The sequence below is a fragment of the Scylla paramamosain genome, chromosome 41 (assembly GCF_035594125.1).
Source record: "Scylla paramamosain isolate STU-SP2022 chromosome 41, ASM3559412v1, whole genome shotgun sequence".
Classification (NCBI taxonomy): Eukaryota; Metazoa; Arthropoda; class Malacostraca; order Decapoda; family Portunidae; genus Scylla; species Scylla paramamosain.
In genome coordinates, this window is record NC_087191.1 from 10,446,194 (window position 1) to 10,466,966 (window position 20,773).

The following is a 20,773-nucleotide window of genomic DNA, read 5'->3' on the forward strand; positions in this document are numbered from 1 at the left end:
GGCCACTTGGAGGGGGGGGGGTGCTGGGATTCTTGTGGTTATGGTTAGGTTAGGTTAAGTTGGGTTGTGATGATGGTTGATTGGTGGTGGGTGGTGGTGGTGGTGGTGGTTGTTGTTGTTGTTGTTTTCTTTTGTTTCTTTGCTCTCTTTCTTTTCTTCTTCTCCTCCTCCTCCTCCTCCTCCTCCTCCTCCTCCTCCTCCTCCTCCTCCTCCTCCTATCCTCTTCTTCGTCTTCATCATATTATTCTTTTTCTTCTTCTCTTTCTTCTTCTTCTTCTTCTTCTTCTTCTTCTTCTTCTTCTTCTTCTTCTTCTTCTTCTTCTTCTTCTTCTTCTTCTTGTTCTTCTTCTTCATCATTTACTACTACTACTACTACTACTACTACTACTACTACTACTCCATTTACTATTACTGTTACCACCACCACCACCACCACCACCACCACCACCATCAAATTAAAAGCCTGTATGGGAAGGTAAAACAACGCATTCGCCTCATATGTAAACAAACCAGGGCTGGGTGAGGTGAGGACAAGGCGGCAAGGTGGCCAGTGTCCCGCCAGTCAGCAAGGGGGAAGGGTGCGCCGCGCCTCGCTCCGGCCTGGCCCTCCCTCTCTGCTTCTGCCTGAGATAGATCATTGCTTTCAGTACTTTTTGTTTATCTCTCGTATTTGCTGTGCGTGTCAAGAGCAGTGATGAATTTTGAACTGAACGAAAGCGAGTGACTTTATTTATTTATTCATCCATTCATCCTAGTGTTTTTTTTTCTTTTCCTTGTTTTTTTTTTACATTGCATAACTGGAAATGCGTTTTTTTTATTTTTCAAACATTTTTTTTTTAGCACAAGTGAACAAAAGGATAAAAAAAAATAAAGTGAAGGAAAGAAAATAGAAAGGAAAAAAAAAAAGACGTTAATGAAGAGAAGAAATTTTTGAATGATAAAATAACCCAAATTATTCTTTTAGACACGAATTTTTTTTCTCCTCCACTTTTCATGAATTTTGAGGGAGGGAAAGTATTAGAGGAGGAGGAGGAAGAGAAATAAAGAGGAGGAAAGAGGAAAAGGAAGAGGATGGTGTCAGTCAGTGTGGTGAAGAGTGTAATGGTGTTGGTGTTTGTGGGTAAGTAATGGTGTTGTTGTGTCTCTCTCTCTCTCTCTCTCTCTCTCTCTCTCTCTCTCTCTCTCTCTCTCTCTCTCTCTCTCTCTCTCTCTTCATCCGGCAGTCCACACCATTAAGTCATTTTTGCCGCGAGAGAGAGAGAGAGAGAGAGAGAGAGAGAGAGAGAGAGAGAGAGAGAGAGAGAGAGAGAGAGAGAGAGAGAACAAGAGAGTAAGGTGTCAGTAAAAAAGAAAATATGAGAGAGAGAGAGAGAGAGAGAGAGAGAGAGAGAGAGAGAGAGAGAGAGAGAGAGAGAGAGAACAAGAAGTAAGGTCTCAGTAAAAAAGAAAATATGAGTGAGAGAGAGAGAGAGAGAGAGAGAGAGAGAGAGAGAGAGAGAGAGAGAACAAGAAGTAAGGTGTCAGTAAAAAAGAAAATATGAGAGAGAGAGAGAGAGAGAGAGAGAGAGAGAGAGAGAGAGAGAGAGAGAGAGAGAGAGAGAGAGTAAGGTGTCAGTAATAAAAGGGAAATATGAAAGGAACAGTAACTTGTAAAATAAAAGTATGAGAGAGAGAGAGAGAGAGAGAGAGAGAGAGAGAGAGAGAGAGAGGAGAGAGAGAGAGAGAGAGAGAGAGAGAGAATGTCAATAAAAGAATGAAAATATAGAAAGAAGATCAACTTGTGAATGTAAGAGAGAGAGAGAGAGAGAGAGAGAGAGAGAGAGAGAGAGAGAGAGAGAGAGAGAGAGAGAGAGAGAGAGCAAACAGAGCTGCTATTTGCTTTTTTCTGTGCCTTTGACGCTTCATTCATTTTACACTAGTTTGTCCTGGAGAGGAAAGTGTGGTGGTGTGTGGTGGTGGTGGTGGTGGCGGTGGCGGTGGTGGTAGCTTTAGTGTAAGATGCTGTAGTAGTAGTAGCATTAGTAGTAGCAGTAGTAGTAGTGGCAGTAGTAATAGTAGCAGCAACAGTAGTAATTGTAGTGCGTATTAGTAATAGTAGTAGTTGTTGTTGTTATTGCAGCTGTTGTTGTTGTTGTTGTTGTTTAACTTCGATAATATACGATAGATGTAGTAGTTATGGATATGGTAACAGTAGCAGCACCAACAGTAGTACCAGCAACAGTAGCAGTAGTAGTCGTAGTAGTAGTAGTAGTCGTAGTAGTAGTAGTAGTAGTAGTAGCAGCAGCAGCAATAGTGGGCAACACTAGGAAAGAGACGTTAGTGGTTGTGGGGGGTATAACGATAGTATTTAGAGAGGAGAGAGGAGAAGAGGTGGGAGGGGAGGTGGGAGAGGAGGAGGGAAGCATGGGAGGAGGAGAGGGAAGGAAAGCGCAGGAGGGAGGGAAAAATTATTCTGTATGCATATCATCACCAACGCAGCTGTTACAACCGCCATCATCCCACCTTCCTTCCTTCCTTCCTTCCTTCCTTCTTTTCTTCCTTCGTTCGCTCCTTCGGTCCCTCACGAGTTACTCTTAATTTCTTCTTCCCTTCCTTCCTTCATATTGTATTCATTGCTCGTAATTCATTTGCCTTTTCGCTTCCTCTCTTTTCTTCCTCCTGATTCCTTTCTTCACTCCTTCCTTGCTTCATTTTCTCAATTGCTTCATATTGTTTCTTCCTTCTTTCTCCTAAATCATTCACTTCTTTTCTTCCTTATTTGCTTCTTTCTTACCGTCCTTCTTTTCTTTCTTCCTTTCCCCTATACCTCCTCCTTTCTTTTCTTCCTATACTTCCTTTTCATAAAATCTTTTCTTCCTTCCTTTCTTCTCTGGATTCCTTCATTCGTTCCTTCACTTCTGGATCCCTTCACCTCTTCCTTCCTTCCTTCCCTCCTTCACCTATTTGAATTTAATATAGCAAAACTAATTCCTTCCTTCCTTATTTCCTTCTCTTGATTTACTGACTCCTTATTTCCCTTCTATTAATATTGCCATCCCTTCCTTCCTTTCTTCCTTCATCATCATGGTGCCCGTGGCTAGCGCTTGGGTTCCACGAGGCAGGGTTCGAATCCAGGGGAAGCGGTCGGCGCACAGCTCACCCAGTTGTTTATCCTTCCTTCGGGGTTGTCGATAAATGAGTACCTGGGGAAACTGGGAAGGTAAAACTGTGGAAGTCTTGGTGTCACAACAGCGGCCTTGTGTTCAGGTGTAAAGGGGTGTGATCTAGTGCAGGTTTAAAGGGCAGTAAGACAGTGCCGTATTCAGAAACGCTAAGTTCTCTCACCATAACTATTTTCAAAGGCCACAGAGATGATTAGCCAAGTCCTCACGAGTGCTTCACCTGGTCATAATGTAGAAATCTTGTTAATCTTCCACTAAAACTGTAGAAACACCCTTTGAAACCCGTGTCGCTTTAAACTACAAGGCTTTTGAATGTAGTATGGCGCAGAAGTGTTTCAAAATATTGTTTGGAGATGAGAGTTAAGGTGATGTTCAGCTGTCGTTGCTTTCACTCGTATTTTTTTATTACTTCTCTTCTTTCTTCATCTTCTGTCTTTTCTTCATTCTTTTCTTCATTCTTTTCTGCTCCTTTCTTTTTTTCATTCATTCTTTTTTGCTTTTTTCTGTTCCTTCTATCTTTTTTATTTATTTATTTTTCGTTTCTTTCTTCTTTCCTTATTTTCATGTGTTTGTTCTTTTTTTTTCGCTCGTTTCTTCTTTCTTTCATTCTTTATCACTCCTTTTACTTTTTTCCTTCCTTTCATTCATTTGTTTTTTGCTGCTTTCTTCATTCTTTCCTTCCTTCTCTTTCAATACGTCTTTCCTTCTCTTACTTCCTTCGCTTCGCCCTTTCCTTCCTTACCTGAACTTTGAAATTCTCTTCCTTCCTTCCTTCCTTCCTTCTTAATTTTCATCTTTTTTTCATTCTTTCTCTCTTCCTTTCTTTTCCTTCCTTCATTCTTTTTCCTTCCTTCCTTCCTTCTCGTTTACCTTCTCCCGCCCCTTTTCCCTTCCTCCTTCTTTACTGTTACCCCTCCTTCCTTTCTTCCTTCTCTCTCACTTCCTCCCTCTCCCCTCCATTTCATCCTCTCTCTCTCTCTCTCTCTCTCTCTCTCTCTATCTCTCTCTCTCTCTCTCTCTCTCTCTCTCTCTCTCTCTCTCTCTCTCTCTCTCTTCCCTTCTGCATCTCTTTCTCCCTCACCCTCTTCCTGTCCTTGTTTTCCTCTATCCTTTTCTTTTTTCTTTCTTTTATGCCCTCCTTCCTATCGTTCATCTGTCATTTTCCTTTCTCGGCTTTTTCTTTATGTTTTTCCTTTTTTTTTTTTCTCTCTCTCTCTCTCTCTCTCTCTCTCTCTCTCTCTCTCTCTCTCTCTCTCTCTCTCTCTCTCTCTCTCTCTCTCTCTCTCTCTGTTGTTGTCTGTCTGTCTGTTTGTCTGTTTGTGTTTGCCTTTCCTTTTTTCCTCCTTTGCTTTTCTATTTATTTTTCTTCCCTTTTTTATTTTTTTCTCTCTTGTGTTTAGTTCATCATTTCGCTGTTTCCTCTCTTCGTTTGTTTTTTTTAATCTTTCTGTCAGTCTTCCCTTTTATTCGTTTTTTTTTCAATTCTCTCTTCTTTCTTTTATTCTTATGTTTTTTGGTGCTTGATTTCTTTATTTTTTCGTATTCATGCTCTTTCGTTTTATATTTTTTCACTTTTTTTTTATTTCTTCCTCATCTCAATATTTTTTCTTTCTCAATCCTCTTTTTTTCTTTATTTATTTTTTACATTTCTAGTTTCTTCTTTTCCATTTTTGTTTTGTTCTTTCTTCTATTCACTTTTTCTGTTTCTTTCTTTCCTTGCTTCCTTTATTTACTTATTTATTGTTTTGTTTTATCGTGTATATTAATTTCTTCATCCCTTTCTTTGTCCTTTCTGGCTTTCTTTGTTTATTTTCTTTTTTTCACATTTTAAAGCTAAAGTCTGAACAAATCTATCCATCTTAACTCTCTCTCTCTCTCTCTCTCTCTCTCTCTCTCTCTCTCTCTCTCTCTCTCTGTAACTCTCTCTCTCTCTCTCTCTCTCTCTCTAAATCATTATCTCTCTCTCTCTCTCTCTCTCTCTCTCTCTCTCTCTCTCTCTCTCTCTCTCTCTCTCTCTCTCTCTCTCTCTCTCTCTCTCAAGTGTTGAAAGTTTTCTCCTTTTTCTCGTTATCTTTATTATTCTGTCCATCTCTGTCAGTTTATCTGTCTGTCCGTCTGTGTTTGTTTGCCTGCCTGTTCCAATTTCTCTCTCTCTCTCTCTCTCTCTCTCTCTCTCTCTCTCTCTCTCTCTCTCTCTCTCTCTCTCTCTCTCTCTCTCTGGAAGTAAATCGATTCCTTTATGTTTTATTTTTCACTTTAATTCATTTCTTCACTAGATAAAGAAAAGAAATGCCAGAGAAAAGACAAGAAAGTACTTGTTGCCTGATTTAGAGATTGAAAAGACAGACAGCAGGAGGTGCACTGGTGAATAAGTAATAACAGTGCAGTGAGTGAGGAAAGACATGTGTAATGATGCGTGATGAACAGGGAAGGAACATTGTGATAATAAATGGTGAACAGAAGAGATGATAAGAAACAGGCTCTCTCTCTCTCTCTCTCTCTCTCTCTCTCTCTCTCTCTCTCTCTCTCTCTCTCTCTCTCTCTCTCTCTCTCCTTTTTCCTTCATCATCATCATCATCATCATCATCATCATCTTTTCTTCTTTTCTTCTTTTCTTCATCTCCTCTCTCTCTCTCTCTCTCTCTCTCTCTCTCTCTCTCTCTCTCTCTCTCTCTCTCTCTCTCTCTCTCTCTCTCTCTCTCTCTCTCTCTCTCTCACTGCGTCTCAATTTCCTAAAGTTTTCCCTTAGACAAAGTTTTGTATAATATAACCTTTACGAACCGAACACCGTTTTCTTTCCTACTTTTCTTACCTTCTTTTTGAACCTCAAGATGAAGAGAGGGGAAGTTATCATCAAATCTAAGGAGCTGTTTTATTTTCTATTTATTTATTTATCTATTTACTTATTTGTGTATATATGTATGTATGTATGTATGTGTGTATGTATGTATGTATGTATGTATGTATGTATGTATTTTATTTTATTTATTTTGTCTAAAGTATTTTCTGGAACTTTTTTGTATTTCATAATTTTAAAGGAATATATTTCGTTCTTTTTTTTGCTTTTTAGAAAATTTTGAACTTTTTTTTATTGATCTTAATTTTTTTGTAAATTATTATTTTTTTTTTACCTTTATATTATTGGGGAATTTTAGAACCTTCGCTGGAACTTTTGAACTTTTATCAGGGAATTTTGGAACTTTTTGTTGTGGAGATTTCAGAATATTTTATAGGATAGTTTAAGGACTTCTTTTTATAATACGACTTTAGAACTCTTATTGGGAACTTTTATAACTGTTTATTGGGGGAGTCTCAGAACTTTTTATTGGTGAAATTTGGAAGTTTTGTAATTGAGCTTAAGAATTTTTTTGGGCGTCTTTTGGGATTTTTAAGCTGTGACTTCTGAACTTTTTTAAGGATGGGACTGAAATTCTTTACGAGGAAGCTGTTAGAACTTTCGAGGGGAACTTTTTAAGGGTATTTTTTTTAACAACTTTTTTAGGACCTTTTTTTTTTAAGTTTTGAATTCTTAAGGATGATTTTCTAAACTTTCGAACTTGGTGAATGTTACAAAATTTTTAAAGAGATTTTTAAAGATGGTGTTTTTTTTTTCTCTCCTATTTTATATAAGGGAGATTTTAGGAAATATTTTAGGGAGACTTAGAACTTTTTAAGGAGATTTTTAAAACTTTTCTGGGAGACGATGAAAACTTTTTTATGGTGTTTATTTATTTATTTATTTATTTATTTATTTATTTATTTTAGGAGTGATCTTAAAATTTCTTTGTATATGTTTTGTTTCCTTCATTTTTCGTCGTATTTATTTTACTGTATTACTCTCTCTCTCTCTCTCTCTCTCTCTCTCTCTCTCTCTCTCTCTCTCTCTCTCTCTCTCTCTCTCTCTCTCTCTCTCTCTCTCTCTCTCTCTCTCTCTCTCTCAGATTTGTATGTATATTGCATTTAAGAACAGGCGTAATTCTTGTGTGTTAGTTTGAATAGAGAAAATGAAGATGAAGAGGAGAGAAATAAGAAGAAGGAACTAGAAAGAGGAGAGAAAGAAAGAAAAATTAAGAAATGTTACAGTATATATTTTTCATGTTTTCTCTTTCTCTTTCTTTTTAGGACAAGAAAAAGGAATAGGGAGAGGAAGAAAAGGAAGGAGGAATTAAAGAACGTGTAAAAATTGTATCCTTTTAACTTTTGTTCCTTTTTCTACATTTTTGTGGCAAGAAAAAATGGGAAGGGGAGGAAACAGGCGGTGAAAGAAGCATAAATAAAGAAAAAAAGAAAGAAGGGGAAATAAAAAAAAAGAATAATAAAAAAGGAAGACTGACAGGAAACGTAAAAAAAAAAAAAAAACACGAGGATAGAAAGTAGGCAAATAATGAAGACGAGAGTGAAAACAATATAAAAGAAGAACCACGAGAAGGAAAATAAATAAACAAGCACAGAAGGAAGTGAACAAGGAAGAAGAGAGATGAGAGGAAGAGGAATTGGAGGACATGTAAAAACTTTATATTTTTATGTGTCCCTTCGTTTCTTTTCTCTCTTTTCTTTGGTTTTGTGATGAGAAAAGGGAGAGAAGGCCACCGAGATTGGAATTAGATTATAGATGGAAAATATTCATCCTGATTCTTTTTATTTTCATCTTTTTATTTCATCTTTTATATTTTTCACCTTATTACTGCTACACAACTATTTTTTTTAATCACCACTAACTACCTAGACTCATTTTAGATATTTTTGTAGCCATTTGTCATAACCAGCGTCCATAACATTAGGACATAATTTGCCCTTCTATTCTTTTTCTTCTGTGTGTCTGTCCAAACATTACGGCGCTCTGAACATCAACAAAGGACAGTCTTGCCAATAAAAGGGTCAAGTTTAATCAGAAACTTTAGTCTCCGTAGGTTTCCGTGATCTGGAATCCACGTCTTGCCTCGATGGATTCTTGAAACATTCCCTTGCATGTGTGTGTGTGTGTGTGTGTGTGTGTGTGTGTGTGTGTGTGTGTGTGTGTGTGTGTGTGTGTGTCAAGCCGCGCTGCTGCAGGTGTGGTGCGTGTTGATAGGCACGTGGATATCATTATGTAAATTACTTGTTTATAAATTTTCACAGATTTCTGAAGGCATGATGCTTTGATATTACTATTGTTTTCGTATTTAAAAGTGGAAGGCTTTTTTTTCACTCTCTCTCTCTCTTTAATGTAAGAGTGTCTCTGGCGAAAGGGGACAAAAGGAAGGAAAAAATAGAGCCACTGAGGTGCCAGTCCCCAAAGGAAAGAGCCAAATGGATTTCCCCAAATTGGAGGATGTGTGTTTTGAAACCTTGAAAGAGTATTGATAGGGGAAGGCTTTCTCATGTAACAGGGGCGCTGGCAAAAAATAAAAAATAAAATAAATAAAGTAAATAAATATATAAAATAAAATAAAATAATATAAAAAAACAACATAAATAAGCTAAAAAAGAAAAAAAAGCCCATTGAAGGTACCATTTCGTAAGAGTACAGACAGAAGCATTACCCAGAAATCTAAGTGTCTTGAAACCTCCCTTTTGAAAGAGTTGAAGTCATAGGCAGGAGAAAATACAGAAGCAGGCAGGGAGTTCCAGAGATTATCGGGAACTGAACAGGTGATTGTACAGATCCTAGGTGTGAATGACAGGGATATCATGCGTGGACCAGTGAGGGGAGGAGGAGTCAAGAACTTATTTTCGAGATAAGCTTAGAGTCCTGTAATCCGTAACGCTCTGCTCATCACCAAGATTATTTTCGAAGACAAAGACAATTAGCCGGTTCCTTAAGAGTGTTTCTCCAGTTGGTAATGTAGAAATCTTGTTCATATGTCACTGGAACCGTAAAAAATACCTTAAAAAACCGTCACTTCAGGTAGAGGTAGTGAGAGTAGATGAGATGCAGCGCAGTGTTTCAGGATTTGGTCCAGAATGAAACTCCAGTCACTAGTTTCCTTTTGTATATATTTCTTGTGATACGAAAGTGAATTAAACAAAAGAAGAAGGAGAATGAGAATTAGACGAGCGGCAGAAACTACTTATCATTATTATTTGTCTATTTTCATTCATCTTTTATTCACTTTCTCTGTTAAATCAGGAAGTGTAATCAATTTTTTTTTTTCATTTTATATACCTGTGTAAAGTGATGAGGCGTTTAATTTGATTGAATTCTTCCAGTGTTGCCTTTTGAGAGAGAGAGAGAGAGAGAGAGAGAGAGAGAGAGAGAGAGAGAGAGAGAGAGAAGAGAGAGAGAGATTAACTATTTATGTATTTAATCGCGATGTGCATTAATTTATGTTGATTTCTTTGTCATCGCGGGAGTGAACATGCTCAGATACTGGTGTTTATTGATTTTGGTCAGCCTACTTCCCTGTCTATCCATTTATCTATCTGTCTATCTATTTTATCTCTGCCTGTTTCTCTTTCTATCTATCTGTGTATCTATCTAGTCTACCTACCTGCCTATCTGTTTATCTGTGTCTCTCTCTATCTATCTGTTGATCTACCTGTCTCGCTGTTTGCCTGTTTGTTTGTTTATCTATCTGTGTATCTATCTACCTGTCTATCTGTGTATCTGTGTCTCTCTCCATCTGTCTATCTATCTATCTGTTTATCTACCCATCTATAGGTTTGCCTGTTTATGTTTGTATGTAACTATCTTTGTTTCTGTCTTTGCCTTTCTATACTGACCTATCCATCCATTATCTATCTATCTATCTATCTATATATCTGTCTTTCTGTCAGTCAATCTCTCTATCAGTCTCTCTATCTATCTACCTATCTGTCCATCTATCTATCTACCTATCTAATTATCTACCTGTCTATTTACTTATCTTTGTGTCTCTCTATCTATCTCTTCATTCACCTGTGTACATATGTGCGTTACATCTATGTTCTTTATTGATTCACCTGTCTCTGTGTTGCTTCTGTTTGTTTATTCATCAGCTTGTGTTTCTATGGTTGTATTTACTTTATTTGATGGTGCTATTTCTGTCCCTCCCCTTGGTCATGAGTCTGGCTCTGCATTTATACGTCTGTCTATATGTATGTAATTATATACATTTTGTTCGTTCATTTGGGTTGTAGAGGTATTTTTTTTCTTCTATTTTTTTAACTTGCATTTATATCTCCCTGCATTATCCGATTAGCCGTCAATGCATACACTTACCTATAGACTCTGTAATCAGTTGTAAGTGGCGAGTCATTAGGGAGGTTTAAATGAAGATTAGACAAATTTATGAGTGGAGGTTGGTGGAAATACTGAAGTGGGTTTCATACAGGGATTGCCACGTGTAGGCCTGATGGCTTCTTGCAGCTTCCCTTATTTTTCCTTTGTCATTATATCTCTTATCCATCTATTGCTATTGTAGTTGCATTAATCCCCTTTCTTTCTTTCATAATTCCTTTTTCGTGTTCTGATCTTGGAATAGTCAGAGAGTTTACGGAATTAATGAAGCAAGTTATAGATCTATTGTGTTTTTTTTTTTTTTTACTCAGTTTTTATTGTAGTTACATTAAGCTCTTTCTTTTCCTCATAATGCCTCTCCCTTTCCTCGCATCGATAGAGTTTAAGAGAGCGTGTACAGAATTAGGGAGTCGTACTTAAAACTTATCAATTATCATAGTTACCAATCATCTCTTGTTATTGAAGTTTTATTAATCCCCCCAACCCCCCAATCTTTCCCTCATAATTCCTCCCCCACCCACCCCCAATACTTCCTCATCTTCGGCTTCTTTGTGATGTGTAATTAGAGTTTGAAAAGTGCGCCAGCGTTCAGGATTAGTGAAGCAATTTGACTCTTTTTCCTCCCCGCCCTAGTGTTGAAAATTGAAAGAAAGAATAAAGTAATCCCTCATAAGCATAATGAAAGAATGTAATTACACCGCCAGCAGTAAAGGAGGCTTTTGGTGGGAATGAAATAAGAATGTGAATAAATAAATAGATGGAATAGAGTTTCGTGTGTCCCGCATGTATATATGCAGGCTGTGTGCTTTTTTATTACGTGTTTTTTTTTTTTTTTTTTTTTTTGATGGCGACTGTGGGAGGTGGTTGTGCTTGTTTTGTTCTCTTTTTGTTGTTGTTGTTGTTGCTATTATTATTATTATTATTATTATTAGTATTAGTAGTAGTAGTAGTAGTAGTAGTACTTCTTCTTCTTCTTCTTCTTCTTCTTCTTCTTCTTCTTCTTCTTCTTCTTCTTCTTCTTCTTCTTCTTCTTCTTCTTCTTCTCCTCCTCCTCCTCCTCCTTCTCCTTCTCCTCCTCCTCCTCCTCCTCCTCCTCCTCCTCCTCCTCCTCCTCTTCTTCTTCTTTACATGAAAAATATTTTCTCTCCTCATGCACACACACACACACACACACACACACACACACACACACACACACACACACTAGTAGTAGTAGTAGTAGTAGTAGTAGTAGTAGTAGCAATAGTAGTAGCAATAGTAGTAGTAGTAGTAGTAGTAGTAGTAGTAGTAGTAGTTTATAAAAAGAAGGTAAAAAGAAAAAAATGATACGAAAAGTGGAATACAACAACAACAACAACAGCAACAATAAGAACAACAACAATAACTACTACTACTACTACTACTACTACTACTACTACTACTACTACTACTACTACTACTACTACTACTACTACTACTACTACTAGTAACAACAACAACAACAACAATACCCAATTTAATAGACTGATAATAAATGAGGAAGTAACTGAAATGAGAAAGTAAGTTTGTAACACAGCGACAGACAGACGGACACACAGACAGACAAGCAGACAGACAGATATACAGACAGGCAGACAGACAGACCGGCGGGCAAGCTTAGTAAAGGAGAATGTTACAGCCGAGATAAGAACACAAAGGAAAGGAAGAACTTGCTCAGCGTACAGCAGCAGACGTGCTTTCCCTAACGAGGCTGTTTGTGATAAGATATGCATTTCATTTTACGTGTATTGTGTGTGTGTGTGTGTGTGTGTGTGTGTGTGTGTGTGTGTGTGTGTGTGTGTGTGTGTGTGTGTCAGAAATGATACGGTAAATTCCATGCAAAGAAGAAGAGAACAACAACAACAACAACAACAACAACAACAACAACAACAATAACAGCAACAATAGCAATAAGAAAAAAGAAGCAGAAGAAAAAGAAAGACCACCACCACCACCACCAACAACAACAACAACAACAACAACAACAACAGTACTCAGTTAATCACTCTACGTACACAACTCTGTATGGTAACGTTCATGTCCTTGCTTAATGAATACCATCCGTGAAGGGAGCGTCTGTGCATTAGAGAGGCCCGTACAGTGTGACAGTCGCTTTTCCCCGGCAGAGACTTCGAGGTCCTTAAACGCATGAAGCACATATGTATATTAGCGGGACTTGTACTAGGTGACGGTCGCTTCCCCCCGGCAGAAGTTTGGGACCCTTAAACACATCCGCGCCGCTATTACGTGAGCCGACCCTTGCCTTACACTGGTGCTGTTGTCCCCTTGCTCTCCCCAATGTTATTAAAGGGACAAAACACTGGGAGGGAGTTTAAATGGCCATGAAATTTGCCTTCGTTGTAGTGATAGTAGGGGTGATGGCGTTGGTGCGTAGTTGTAGTAGTAGTGGTTGTAGTAGTAGTAGTAGTAGTAGTAGTAGTAGTAGTAGTAGTAGTAGTAGTAGTAGTAGTAGAATTATTTGTTGTTTTGTTGTTGTTGTTGTTGTTGTTGTAATGCAAATAAGAACCAGAGAAAAAAAAAAGAGTTGTTGTTGTTGTAATGCAAATAAGAGCCAGAGAAAGAAAGAAAAAGAGGAGTATGAGGAACAAGAGGAAGAGGAAGAGTAGTATAAGGAGGAGGAAGAGGAGAATACAAAACAAAGAAAGAGCAAGAAGTTTTCCATTTCAAAATAACACTTTGAGATTTCATTTTCTACGATGCATGCATACTTAAACACACACACACACACACACACACACACACACACACACACACCCACCCATCCTTTCCCTCCGTTACCTTTCCTCCTTCCCTCTCTTCTCCTTCATCCTCCTACCTCATCCATCTTATCTCCTCCTCCTCCTCCTCCTCCTCCTCCTCCTCCTCCTCCTCCTCCTCCTCCTCCTCCTCCTCCTCCTCCTCCTCCTCCTCCTCCTAAATCATTCCACGTCTCTCTCTCTCTCTCTCTCTCTCTCTCTCTCTCTCTCTCTCTCTCTCTCTCTCTCTCTCTCTCTCTCTCTCTCTCTCTCTCTCTCTCTCTCTCTCTCTCTCTCTCTCTCTCTCTCTCTCTCTCTCTCCTCATGTCAATAGACCTACACGTGCCACCACAGACCTGAGGGACCTAATATAACTCCAGCATGGTCTTACAGCTCCGCCATAAGGCAGTCATCCTTGCTCCAGCTGACAAACCCCCGGGACTTTCTTTGATTCCCTTATCCGCGTCCCTGTGAAATATAAAGTCATAGTGACATAAGGTATTACATGGCTAGTTTCAGGGTGGTGTTGTGATTCAAGGGTATAAACTTGATGTAGGCAAGGTTGTTAGGGTTTGTTAAGAGATTAGGGTAAAAAGTAACTAGTTCAAGTTTGATGTTAGATTTATTTAAAGGATAGGAAAGAAGTGGTACTCAAAAGTGGTGGTAGGTGATTAAATTAGACTCAGTTATCAGTAGTAGTTTATGTAGCAGCAGCAGCAGCAGTAGTACAACACATTTAGAGCGATAGATAACTGGAATAGACTCAATAATCAGGTTGGTGTAGAGACAATAGGGAGCTTTAAGGAGAGAAGAGCGAACGAAGTGTGTGGGGGAACGGCAGGCTGGACAGAGAGACGTGGGAGATCTGTTATACATGGAGTCTCGCGTGTGTTGTGTAGGCCTTGTGGCTTATTGCGTTACCCCTTATTTTCTTGTAGCGTCTGGCAATAATAGAGTAAAAGGATATTGGGTTTAGGTGTATTATCAGATTGTAGGCTTCTCTCTCTCTCTCTCTCTCTCTCTCTCTCTCTCTCTCTCTCTCTCTCTCTCTCTCTCTCTCTCTCTCTCTCTCTCTCTCTCTCTCTCTCTCTCTCTGGCCTTCGGTAGGGTAAGCCATGACATTTTACCGGACAGATGATTAAAGATGCAAACTGATAGCTTCTGGACACAAAACTACCAGTCTGAGAGAAGTCTGTTTCTTCGTCTATACAACGTAATCTCGGCCAACACCTCCATGAACTGTGGTGTCCCCCAAGGCCTTGGTCCTGTCGTGTTCTTGATATTTGTTAACATTTCTGAAAGTATAAACGACTGTGCTTGTTCAATACGCGGGCGACACACAATTTGTTCATTGTGACAATTTAGATAAGATTGACAACCTCATTATTAAAGCAAAGACAACGCTATCAAAGGCCAAAAAACTTTTATTTAGCAATTCTGAACTTAAAGAAAATTCAGCTTTATATTTATTAGCACAAGGTTAATATACCAGACGACATGGTTAATAACTTTAGTGGCAACGGGATTTCAGTCAGGAAACATGTAAAACAACTAAGAGCATATTTTGATCGATGCATGTTATTTGAAGTATACATATATGAACTCAAAAAGGTAACTGGCGTCTTAATGCTTATAAACAGTTCAGGATTCATTTAACATAAAGACTCGGGTCATCGTTGTACAACACTAGTACTCAGTTTAATTAATTATGGTCTAAAAATCTAAGGAAGACAAGTATCACTGAAGAATCAAGTTTAAAAGCTCCAGAGATAAGATGGATGAGGTAGGAGGATGAAGGAGAAGAGAGGGAAGGAGGAAAGGTAACGGAGGGAAAGGATGGGTGTGTGTGTGTGTGTGTGTGTGTGTGTGTGTGTGTTTAAGTATGCATGCATCGTAGAAAATGAAATCTCAAAGTGTTATTTTGAAATGGAAAACTTCTTGCTCTTTCTTTGTTTTGTATTCTCCTCTTCCTCCATGAATTGTGGGTGAAAATTAATGATACACTGAGGTTTGATCTTTGTGTTGTGGTTCTTAAAGCTCACAGTTAAGGATTTCCTGACTGATACGTTAGTTTAGCTGCTGTCCACAGTATATCAGGCAGCAGGACAAGACAAAAGCACGACCCGTATGTTCGCTGGGCTGACAAAGGTTTCGGTACATGATCAGCAATACTAAGTGGACCAAAACACTGGAATGCTCTGCTGTTGACACTAAGGAACAGGTTTCTCTCACAGACTCAAAAATGCTCTTCTTTGTATTTTAAGTCATGACGACCACACTGTGAAGTAGTTATGCAGTGCGACGAAGCTCCTGTTACTGGAAATTGTGTGATATCATTTTATATTTTCGCATTTTACTATTTTATATTTTGTTTGGCATTTTATTCACCAGTTTATGTTTCGTTGAAAATTTTATTCGCCATTTTTATATTTTATTCTTTGTTCTGTTCTTTGCTTTTTATATTTTTATTTATTTATTTTTATTTTTTTTATCAATTGTCTTGCTGTTTTAGTTGTGTGCATTGTTGTGATACTTGTGTGTCCTTCATGCAAAGAACTGTAACCGTATCATAGCATTAAGAAAACCATTGTTCAGGGGAATAAAGCATTCTGATTCTCTCTCTCTCTCTCTCTCTCTCTCTCTCTCTCTCTCTCTCTCTCTCTCTCTCTCTCTCTCTCTCTCTCTCTCTCTCTCTCTCTCTCTCTCTCTCTCTCTATCAACACCTCTGGCCTTGTCCGTGAAAAGGTCACGTTACAAACACAGCCAAAAGAACAGGATTAATACTCCTAGGACCTCCTCAACCTTTTCTCATATTCTGTGTGTGTGTGTGTGTGTGTGTGTGTGTGTGTGTGTGTGTGTCTGTGTGTGTGTGTATTTGTGTGTAGGGGTAGGCGTGATAGGGCAAAGCTATGGGGATGTGATTTATTGTGTTTAGTATGAAAAAAGTTAGGATATTTGAAGCAATTCACGTATTTTTCTGTGAGCGAGAAAAAATAGTTTGTGGTGAAATAGGAAATTTTTAACTACCTCTGTTACTACTACTACTACTACTACTACTACTACTACTACTACTACTACTACCACCACCGCCACCGCCACCACTATTACTTTTGCATCAATTTTTTCCTTCCTTCCCATCTTCTTTTACCTTCACCTTACCTTCCCGCAGGTAAATCTCTCTCTCTCTCTCTCTCTCTCTCTCTCTCTCTCTCTCTCTCTCTCTCTCTCTCTCTCTCTCTCTCTCTCTCTCTCTCTCTCTCTCTCTCTCTCTCTCTCTCTCTCTCTCTCTCTCTCTCTCTCTCTCTCTCTCAGGAATATTCAACACCACGCCCCTCCCTCCGTCTCTCTCTCCCTCGCTCTTCGGAGTTTGCTTAGAGAGAGAGAGAGAGAGAGAGAGAGAGAGAGAGAGAGAGAGAGAGAGAGAGAGAGAGAGAGAGAGAGAGAGGACTGGTGGTGGGGGGTTGTGGTAATCGGGCAGGAAGGAGGGAATGGAGGAAAGCAGAGAGAGAGAGAGAGAGAGAGAGAGAGAGAGAGAGAGAGAGAGAGAGAGAGAGAGAGAGAGAGAGAGAGAGAGAGAGAGGTCAGCTAAGGTGAAGCAAAGTTATGCTCACTTGAGTCCACTTCGCTAACAGCTTCCTCCTCCTCCTCCTCCTCCTCCTCCTCCTCCTCCTCCTCCTCCTCCTCCTCCTCCTTATTCATTTTCTTGTCCTACTTTCCTTCCTCCTCCTCCTCCTCCTCCTCCTCCTCCTCCTCCTCCTCCTCCTCCTCCTCCTCCTCCTCCTCCTCCTCCTCCTCCTCCTCCTCCTCCTCCTCCTCCGTCTTCTTCCACATTCACTTCTATATCTTCATCTTTTTGTTGTTCCACCACCACCACCAGTTCCTCCTCCTCCTCCTCCTCCTCCTCCTCCTCCTCCTCCTCCTCCTCCTCCTCCTCTCTTCCGTCACTCTGGAATTCTCTCCTTCTCTCCAGTTTTCCAGGCTATTTCTTCTTCTTTCTTCTCTATCGTCTCTGTTCTCTTCATTCTCTCCATCCTTTTCTCCGCCTCTTGCTTTCTCCTTCTCTTTCCTTTACTGAGTTTCATCTTTCTTTCAATCTTGTAACGATGCTCCCACAATGCCCGGTTATTTAAGGGGTTACTGTAACATTTTCTGTAATTTTTCTCTCTTCTCTTCTTTTTGCCTTCTTGGTTTTCTTTTCCCGTTCGTCTCTTTTCGTTTGGGTCTCGTTAATTGATGGGCTTGAGTTTATGTCTCATTTTGTTCTGTATTTATTATTATTATTATTTATTTTTTATTTTTTATTTGTTCGTTCGTTTTTTTTTCTGTATAGTTTAGTTTTTTTTTTTGGTTCTTTTCAATATTTTTTTCTGTTTTGCTTATCGGAGTGTCTTGTACTTATTCTCTCTCTCTCTCTCTCTCTCTCTCTCTCTCTCTCTCTCTCTCTCTCTCTCTCTCTCTCTCTCTCTCTCTCTCTTTTTATCCATCAAGGTTTTATGTATTTTTTGAATCTGTGTTTTTTTTTTTTTTTAATCCTAAGTTAGTTTTTCCTTTTCACCTTCGTTTGAATTTGCAGACAGAAGAAATGCTATTAATTTCTTTCCTTCTCCTTGTTTCGTAACGTTATCAAGATGTCTTACTCTTTCTAATGTTATTTTCACTCTTTTCTTATTTTTTTCTCTTCCTCTTTCATTTGTATTCTTAATAGAACAACTGTTATCTTCATTTTAACTGTTTCCTTTTTTTTCTTTCTCTTTCTCTTTCTCTTTCGTTTGTATTCTTAATGGAACGAGCGTTATCAGTGTGTTCTGCTTCTTCTTCTTCTTCTTCTTCATCATCATCATCATTATCATTATCATTATCATCATTTTTCTTCTTCTTCGCTTTCGTGTTCTTTTCTATCTTTTGTTTTTGTTGGTTCTTGTTGTTCTTGTTGTTCTTGTTCTTCTTTATTTTCCCGTCTTTCTTTTGTGTGTATTATTAATGGAATGGTTATTATCTTTTTTTCTTCTTCTTTATTTTTTCCCTCTATTGTGTGCATTACTAATGGAATAACTTGTCTTCTTCTTCTTCTTCTTCTTCTTCTTCTTCTTCTTCTTCTTCTTCTTCTTCTTCTTCTTCTTCTTCTTCTTCTTCTTCTTCTTCTTCTACGTAATTATTTGTATCAGATGTATTCTCTCATTTATATTTTTTTATTTGAGGATTATATACATTTATTTTATTTTATTTATTTATTTGTTTATTTACTTATTTATTTATTTATTTATTTTACTGATGCTCGAATTTCCTAAAAAAACTATTAGTGTTTACATCAATATTGTCAATAACCTTTTAACTTTACTGTTTTTTTCATTCTCTCTCTCTCTCTCTCTCTCTCTCTCTCTCTCTCTCTCTCTCTCTCTCTCTCTCTCTCTCTCTCTCTCTCTCTCTCTCTCCTGACATTTTTTAAAACTTTTTCTCCATATTTTTTTCCTACAATTCATCTTATTCATCCTTTCCTATTAAATTTCTCTCTCTCTCTCTCTCTCTCTCTCTCTCTCTCTCTCTCTCTCTCTCTCTCTCTCTCTCTCTCTCTCTCTCTCTCTCTCTCTCTCTCTCTCTCTCTCTCGTACCGTTTTGCAATAAAAATAAATAATTAAATATAAAAGACTTAGTAAGAAGATTTACAAACGTGCCCATTTTCTACGTTGCCTTCCTCCTCCTCCTCCTCCTCCTCCTCCTCCTCCCTGTTCAATTTTTCACTCTTCCTTTTCCTTGTCTTGACCTTTTCTCTTATCCTTCTTTTTTTCATTTTCTCAACTTTTCTTTTGTACTTTTTAATCTTTTCCTCTAATTTGTTCTGACTTTTCCCCTATTTTTTTTTTCGTCTTTATCCTTTCTTGAGTTTTCTTTTATTTTCCTTTATTGTTTTCCTTGTCTTTTTTTCTTTATCTTTTTGTTACTTTCCTTGATTTTTTTCCTTTGTTTTCTATTTTTCTTTTTTTCTTTACATTTTTTTCATCTTTGGTTTGTTATTTTTCTTTTTTTCTTTATTTTCTCGTTATTTTTTCCCGTTACTTGACTTTTTTTTATTCTTTAGCTTTTCTTGTACTTTTCCTTCATGCTTTAACTTCTCTTTACTTTTTTTTTTCCCTTATATATAATTTTTTCTTGTTTTTTTTTCCAGTTTTTCCATTCTTTTTCTCCCTTGACATTTTCCATTTCTTCTTATTTCTGCTTACACTACACTACTTTCCTTATCCACTGCTTCATACATATATCCACATAGCATTTTCTATCCACTCGTTATCAAAAAAAAAAAAAAAGCCTTGAAATAAAAAGAAAAAAAGATGGAAGGCGCATTAATTATCATCACTTTTATCAGAAGCGAAAGAAATCCACACTAAACTTCTAATCCACACGAACTCTACACTCTCCACAGTATCTCCGACTCTTTCACTGCTGGAGAGAATGTTTCCCTCAGTACCTGTAACTTTTCAGACATTACTTTGGTGCCAAGTTCTCGTAAATATTTTCGTGGGTTAAAGAGAGAAAATTAACCTCCTGTCTTTTCTCTTTTCGCTCTTGTGTCTCTATGCTAACAATTTTTCCAGCGCAGGGAAGGTTACGTGGTAAAAAAAAAAAAAGGGTTAAAACAGAGGCCTAAAATGAATAATTATTTAGAATCATTAATTTGTCATCTCTTACCCCTAAAGAGACGATGAGTTAAATATTCATGCTACATTTCCATTTTAAATTACAATGCCTTACGAAAAAAAAAAAAGGTGTTTCAAATGCATATATATTCATAAACACATTAATTTATAATATCTTAGCCTTATGGCAGGTCAGATATACCTGTATATCGACACTACGTTTCTGTTTCACATGAACTTTGACCATTCCACATTATAAAAAAAGAAAAAAATAGGTGAAAATAACAAAATAAATAAATAAACAAAGGATATAAAAATGTATAACTATTACAAAACCCCTTTTTAAAACTAACCAACATAACCCTAAAGGAACGACACAGAGATAGAAACAAATACGTACAGACAGATCAACCAAAATAATGAAAATAAAATAAATAAATAAACAAAAGGATGTAAAAATGTATAACTATTACAAAACCCCTTTTTTAACCTAACCAATATAACCCTAAAAGGAACGACACAGAGAGACAGAAGCAAATACGTACAGACAGATCAACCAATACCGTTCATTCTCTCCTTAAAGCAACCAGGAGAGCTAGAACCAGTATTTACCGAACCTCATGAAGCTAGCGGCCTCTCACTCTTGAAGGGGCGATGGAGGCATGAAAGTAAATACAGGCAGATAAATCAATACCTTCCATTCTACTCTTAAAGCAGCCGGAGGAGCAAAAACGAATATATTCCACACCTCTTTTAAAACTAATTCTAATCGTAATTTGAAGATACGTGAATAAAATTAAACAAGACAAACCAATATTCATTCTATCGCTTGAAAAGAAAGTAAAGACAAACAGATACCATTATTTTCATCCTTAAAGCAACGAAGTAAGTTAAAAATCAACACATACAGAACTTTATATAAAACTGACCTTAATCTCACTCCTGAAGGGGCGGCGGGGGGTTGGCGGCACGGCGGGGGCGAGGACAGGGGTGCCAACCATCACAGGC

The 20,773-nt window shown here is 37.9% G+C and overlaps 1 long non-coding RNA gene and 1 pseudogene across 1 annotated transcript; both read left to right on the forward strand.

The window, feature by feature from the left end:
- Window positions 1-488: 488 nt before the first annotated feature.
- Window positions 489-914, forward strand: LOC135092990 (uncharacterized). The gene is made up of 2 exons (XR_010263152.1): window positions 489-646; window positions 841-914. It is a non-coding gene; the product is annotated as an uncharacterized LOC135092990 (long non-coding RNA).
- Window positions 915-1,013: 99 nt separating this feature from the next.
- Window positions 1,014-20,773, forward strand: part of LOC135092968 (cytochrome P450 3A11-like) — a 71,167-nt pseudogene continuing 51,407 nt past the window's right edge.